Source organism: Herpailurus yagouaroundi, unplaced genomic scaffold (genome assembly GCF_014898765.1).
Source record: "Herpailurus yagouaroundi ecotype Mexico unplaced genomic scaffold, PumYag 141, whole genome shotgun sequence".
NCBI classification, from domain to species: Eukaryota; Metazoa; Chordata; class Mammalia; order Carnivora; family Felidae; genus Herpailurus; species Herpailurus yagouaroundi.
In genome coordinates this window covers 31,996,874-32,003,866 of record NW_024412396.1, presented here as the reverse complement: position 1 = coordinate 32,003,866, position 6,993 = coordinate 31,996,874, and the positions used below count along the sequence as shown (strand labels likewise).

Here is a 6,993-nt window from a genome sequence, read left to right as displayed (position 1 = left end):
CCCCCCCCCCCCCCCCCCCCCCCCCCCCCCAGGACTTACATAAAATCTTGGAGTTAGTAAAGTCTAAGACTTGTAGGTCTCCTAAATACTGACCTCCAGCTTACTACACCAGACCACGCTGTTTCCCTGGCAAATTAAATGACTCGTGCAAAAATAATAATTGTCCCACATTTTCCAGTGAGAATGTAGTATAACATCAAGTCTTGTGATAGACAATTACTGAAAATCATGTAAGTTCTGGTAACTAATCATAAATGTTACTAACAGTCACAGTGCCTATGTGGCTCAGTCTGCTAAACATCCCATTTCAGCTCAGGTCATGATCTCATGGGTTCATGAGTTTGAGCCCTGCATGGGGCTCTCTGCTGTCAGTGCAAAGCCTGCTTCATATTCTCTGTTTCCCTCTCTCTCTCTCTCTGCCCCTCCCCAACTAGTGCACGCATTCACACACTCTCAAAAATAAACAAACATTAAAAAATAAATAAATGTTACAGTCAAAATAAAGAAATATGGATAAAGGACATTTTCCTCTTATAATGGTAGGCAGCTAGGATACTATGGCCCCTATGAAACTTACTCAACATGAAAACTATCTTAAAGGAGCTCTCTCACTGGAGTAAATGACATTTCTCCCCTTGATAAAAATACATAGGCCGGTGTCTACACAGGAAGCTAAATGTTTCTGGCTAGCAGTCTACTCTCCTATATACTCACTTATTTCTATAAATCCATTAAATAGGAGAATGAAAACAAAAACTGTTATTTCTATAAAAACTAAGTTACATCCTTTGGAAGGCCTTGATGAATGAATGGAAAATCTAGAATGATTTTTAACTTGGAAAGTTTCCCAGTGCCTACATTTTCATTCCATTTTAAAGAAACCAATACTAGAAATCATAGGCAATGCTTTTAGGGTATGATTTACAGAAAAAAAGATTAGTAACCCCCTACTCAAAGACAAGAGATTGATCCAAATAAAAAATGTTCTAAGTTAAAACATGCAAGTTTTCTAACCAATGGTCCTAATCACACAGAGAAGGTCCAAAAGATCTCCACAACACTCTAACATCACTCCCTCCAACAAGGGGTTCTCAAAAGTCTCCTGCCACTTTTCTGCTGCTCTCTGCTCCTAGGAAAGGAGTAAACTGAAAACTATATGTATCCAAGAATGAGGTATCCATCACAGTGAGAAACTGCAGAATAAGGATTTAATTCACTTATAATGAATAGATATTTAATAAATCTTTATTGAACTGACCGAAACCCTTAAGATCCATCAATAAACAAAACAGACAAAAAGCCATGCCTTCACAGAGGTTATAGTGTGTGTTGGGGACAGAGAGGAGAGACAATGAACACAATCAACAAAGAAATTATATAGTGTTGGAAGGTGGCAAGTGCCATGGAGAAAACAGAGCAAGATACAGGGATCGTAAGTAGGGGAGTACAGCTTCAAATAAAATAAGATAGACCTTTTGAAAAACATTTGAAGAACAAAGATTTGAAGACTACAGGGTTGGCCATGATGATTTTTTAGGGAAAAAGTGATCCAAAGAGGGACAACAGCCAATGTAAAGGCTTTTACTTTGCCTATGAGAAGTCATTGCAGGGTTTTGAGGAGAGAAGTGATAGAATCTAGTTTCTGAGTTGAAAAAGACCAAAGGAAGCTAGGGAAGAAGCAGGAAGGCCAGTTAGGAGGCTAACTACAGAAATCTAGTCTAGAGATAAGATGGCCAGGACCAGCCTCGAAAGCAATACAGGGGGTAAGAAGTGACTTGATTCTAGATATATTTTCAAGATAAGATAGAACCAAGAATGCCAAGTGTGAAAGAGATGTCAGAAATGACTCCAACTTTTTTTTTGCGTGAATGTTGGATGGAGCTACCACCAAATGAGATGGACTAGACTGTATCTGAGGCAGGTTTAAAGAGAAAAATGGAAGTTCAGTTTGAATTGAGTACTTCACCTACAAGCAGAAATGCAGAATAGGTTGTCTGGAGTGCAGAAGGAGAGCCTGGGCCGGAGATATAAATATGGAAGCCATCAGCATATAGGTATTTAAAGCCATGACATTGGATGAGATCACCAGAGAAATATAAAAAGAAAAGTGAACCAAGGACTGAGCACTTCAACTTCAAGAGTAGAAGATGAATCATAAGGCAGAAAGAGCAAAGCAATTAGTGAGGAAAGAAACCCAAAAAACACTGTCCCTGAAGGAGGGGAGTATAAACAAATTAAAGTTCCACTCTGTATACAAATCACTTTGCTGAAACCAGATTTAAGTTAAAAGTTCTTAATCAGACTGTAGTAAAGTGATATGTAAAATACTAAATCATAACTTTTATAAAAGGAGTGGAACATTTCTTAAATAATTCCTAGAAATACTCTATTTTCTATTGGAGTCTCTACTAAAATTAGTCTTAGCACTAAAAGTATATTTTGTCTATTTTATCTTTTTAACATGAAAGTCTATAACATTAGAGGAGGGGAAAAAAAAAAAAAAGCCTAAATGGTCTGCACTGCCATCTCTCTCAAAGACCAAAAGCTCGTTTAAACAGCAAGTCAACATGGGGCGCCTGGGTGGCGCAGTCAGTTAAGCGTCCGACTTCAGCCAGGTCACGATCTCGCGGTCCGTGAGTTCGAGCCCCGCGTCAGGCTCTGGGCTGATGGCTCAGAGCCTGGAGCCTGTTTCCGATTCTGTGTCTCCCTCTCTCTCTGCCCCTCCCCCGTTCATGCTCTGTCTCTCTCTGTCCCAAAAATAAATAAAAAATGTTGAAAAAAAATTTAAAAAAAAATAAAAAATAAAATAAACAGCAAGTCAACAGCCCGGCATACAAATAATTATAAATTGTCATTACTTGTCTTTTTCTAGAGCTCAGATACCACAGGTTAAGTTAATCAAACTCCTCAGTTCATATTGCTTAAGATTTTTTCCCCTTTTGATTTTAATTTTGTGTATAGAAAAAGTAGCATATACTCCTATCTAAATCAATGTTTTCCCTGTGATTTGCACATAAACTACATTTTTAGGATGAGAACATCCAAAGTCATGTTAACAAAAACGGAAAGAGAAAGGAATGAAACTCAACTCTATGCATAACAGTGATTGATGTCATTTCTAAAGAACCAGTTATTCGCTCCTAGCCTCTAAGTAGTCTGGATTTACCTTCAAAATAACTAAAAACTTAAAGAGTACACAGAACAAGCAGCTTATAAGATGTTACCCTCAAATATTTGATGCTCCTGCAAAGCATGGTCTCTCTACATTTATTACATATTAGAGGTCAGATTCCGGAAAAATCCAAAAGTACTTCCTGAAAATACTAAATTTACTAACAAATGAAATTTTTACAAAGTATTATGAGATCCTTTAGATTAAAACTTTGCTACAGGGGCAGCTGGGTGGCCCAGTTGGTTAAGCGTCTGACTTCAGCTCAGGTCATGATCTCATGGCTTATGGGTTCAAGCCACAAGTTGGGCTCTGTGCTGACAGCTCAGAGCCTGGAGCCTGCTTCGGATTTCACGTCTCCGTTTCTCTCTCTGCCCCTCCCCCCGTTCATGCTCTCTCTCTCTCAAGAATAAACATTAAAAAAATTTTAAAAAAAACTTTGCCACACAAAAATTATAATATTTAACTAAAATTATATCTTCCATATTTTTAAGGAAAATTCTATTTTAAGTTTAATAACAGTAACAATCTTGAGTCGTAGAAGCTTCAAAAAAGCGTTCACTTCTTAGGCACTTTAAAAAAGCCATATTGATTGGGCGCCTGGGTGGCTCAATTGGTTAAGCATCTGACTTCAGCTCAGGTCATGATCTCACAGTGAGTTCCGGTCCCGCACCGGGCTCTGTGCTGACAGCTCAGAGCCTGGAGCTTGCTTCAGATTCTGTGTCTCCCTCTCTCTCTCTGCCCCACTCACACTCTCTCTCTCTCTCTCAAAAAACATTAAAAAATTTTAAAAATTAAATAAAAAATTAAAAAGCCATATTGACTTAATTAACAGCTAATTATTAAAATGTTCTTCCCACATTAAAGCCTACAAACTGGAAGGATGCTTGGGGTCAGAGACCCAAGAAAACACTTGCATCAAGCAGAAAAGACTACTGATGCTAAGGGATGACACAGAAAAACCTAAATTGGAACAAAATCATAAATTAATGACTCTTCGGAATGTTGACCCTGAGTCAAGAAAAGGTTAATACTCAATATCCCTTACAATTTTAAAGAGCTTAATATTTAAAGAAATTTTTTCATTGGCTTTCTTTTATTTTAAGCTTCAGTGTGATTATGAGTCTCATAAAGGTAAATAGAACACTGCATTCTCTAAGCACACTTGACAGAGATAGTTATGACCGCTCACGCTGTAAAATTAGAAAAGGTATTTCTAATTTTACAGAGGAAGATGAACTTTTCTTAGAACCTACAAATAAACCCAGCTATTTCTTGTTAGATCTTTGAATGAAACGGGAGGAGGGAGAGCTTGTTTATCAGAAAGCACAGTAAATATGAAAGCCTACAGCAGGGCACGTCTACCCCAAATACAGATCAACTCCAAAGTACTCAGTGTTATTCTTGCACAGATCATCCCAGTCTTGTTGGCAACCGTTTTAGCCAAGCTGGAGGCAGTGTGGCCATTTGCCTACTAGGTGAGATAGAACAAGTGCAACCTAATTTAGCAAAAACTCAATTTTTAAATCAATTCCTAAACAATTCAAAGTGCTCTGTTCACCCCAAGGTGTTTATCTATAGCAGGCTACGGCTGTCTAAAATTTTCAAGACTTTCCACAAAGCATCTCAAAAAACCCACAACTTGGAACAGTTAGCTCTGTAAGCAGTGCCTATTCACATACCTTCTAAGGAATCCTTTTCTGATACAGGCCCAACTACGAATTTCGATTCCTCCTTCCTCCCAGAAGGAAAGGCTAAAAGTAAACAGCCCGCTCTTTAACCTGATCAAGCCGCAGCTGTACAAGGTTAGGATGCCGCTCCGGGCGCCGGGAGCTGCCCTTCTCTGGTGCACACATGCTCCTCGACAACCAACGTGCGGGGCTGCACATCCCACACCTGGTGTCTGATTACCGTATGACTTTCCTAGGCTGCCGGTTTGGTTTTCTGCCTAGCTCCCCAACGCCAAAATTCTCATTGTTGGAAACTGAAGGGGGAGGGGGAATCACTAAGGAAGACACACCCCTCAGGGAGAGGAAGGGATAACTTCCCCCGTCTCGAGGGCGGTCCAGAGATTTTTCCAAACTCTCCCCAAACGCATCTTTCCCAGCCCCAACTGCCCCCCCCTTCCCGACGGTGACCCAGGGACACGCACCCGGCGGTGGGAGGGGGCACTGGGAAGAGGGCCAGCACCGGTTCCCTAAGTATCCGGAGGGGCAGCGAGAACTGAAATTCCAGCATGGCGTAAGCATGGCCCAGCTCCGGCCCAGGGACGCCGCCGGAGACGCGCTCCCTCTGTCCGCCGGCCGAGGAGGCGGTAATCCGCCTTCCTCCTGGGGGCCCACAGGCCCAGCTAAAAATAGGCGCCTCGGTCACCCCAGGGCCCTCTCCGGCCAACCTCGCACCGGGAGACGTCCCCGGGGGACTCCCCGGCCACACTTGTAGGCGCCGCGGCGGAGCCGGGGTCGGGCCCTGGGCGGCCGGGCGAGGCCAAGCGGTCCCTCGGAGCCTTCCCACCAAGGCGGCCCGACCCAGGCAGGAGCTTCACAGGGGCGACCCGGTGCCCGAGGCCTACCCAGCGGGCTGTGGCAGCGGCGGGCGGTGTCCGGGCCCCGGGGCCGCGCCCCCCGTCCGGCGCGGCCCTCCCGCCCGCCCTGGGACACCGCGGCCGGCACAGCCCTCCCTACCCTGGTCCCCAAGGCCGGCGCCCGGCCCGGAGCGGCCTGCTCATCCTTACCCTAAGCAGCCGGGGAAGGAGACCGGGAAGACGCGGCGGCACGGGCACTACAGCCCCGGCCGCCCGCTCAGAGGCGCCGCCGCCGCCGCCGCAGTTGCTCAGGTGCCGTCGCGCCGCCCGGCAGGAAACGGGCGGCTTCGGGGCGGGGCGGCCCCCGGCACGTCCCGGCGTCTGGGCCGGCGGTGCCCGGAGACCGGCCCCTTAAAGGGACAGGCGCCCGCCGCCTTTGCCCTGGCGCACGCGTCCGTGGGCTCCGGTAAGCCCCAGCGTGCAGCTAGCTTGGGATTCCGGGGCTTTCCTCCCGAGGCAAAGTCCCGCAGCTAGGTGGAGGGTGGGAGTCCAGGGTTTGGAGGCTCGGCGGAATTCCCTTCATTCATTAGCCCTGCTCTCGTTCTCTCGCTCCCTCCTTACCCCAAAGCTGGTTTCGTCTTGCATGGCCCTCCCACTGAAGCACCACCTGGCCCCCACACTGGTTGGGTTTTTTTGTTGTTGTTGTTTTTTAACCTTAACCAAACGATACTCGATTTCACCCTGCGCGTCCCAGATTTCCTCCCAGAAATCACTAGAAAACGAAATCCACTCCTCTGTCTCCAGAGTTTCTCTGAATTCTCCTTCGGGTAACCCTGGCTTCAAACGGAAAGAGAAATTAAAAACTGACCCAAACAAATTGTGTGCAAATATTATGAAACTGCTGTGTCTGCCAGCTGGTGGCCATTCATTAAGCCAGAGTAAATAACAAGAAGCTGCCTCGGAAAGGAGAGGTTGGCCCGAATCCCTGCTTATTAGTCTGCTCTTTGCTGAGAGGATAGCAGCGATCTTCCTGCTCCACTGGCAAAGGAGATGTGCTGATTACCATTGCTTATTGCTCATCAGTCTCTTGCAGAATGCCAAGCACTGCCCAGAACATATACAAACACCCCCAGATTCTCCTCAAAAATGATTCAAACGCTTTTAGAGTGTGGATAGAGATAAATAAAACGAGGACTCTTCACTAACTCCTCCCCCTACATCCCGACCAAGGAGGAATAAAAGCAATCTTTAAGGAATGAACATCAGAACAGTTCCTACACCAACAGAGAATTTCCTGTAT

General features: G+C 45.0%; 1 protein-coding gene across 7 annotated transcripts in view; it reads right to left on the bottom strand.

Moving 5' to 3' along the window:
• The window catches only part of KTN1 (kinectin 1), a 109,360-nt gene extending 103,318 nt beyond the window's left edge, over window positions 1-6,042 (bottom strand). For all 7 annotated transcript variants that reach the window (XM_040477223.1, XM_040477226.1, XM_040477227.1 and 4 more), the window contains exon 1: window positions 5,904-6,042. The gene's annotated coding sequence lies outside the window, so the exon portion shown is untranslated. The remainder of the gene's footprint in view (window positions 1-5,903) is intronic.
• Window positions 6,043-6,993: the final 951 nt, after the last annotated feature.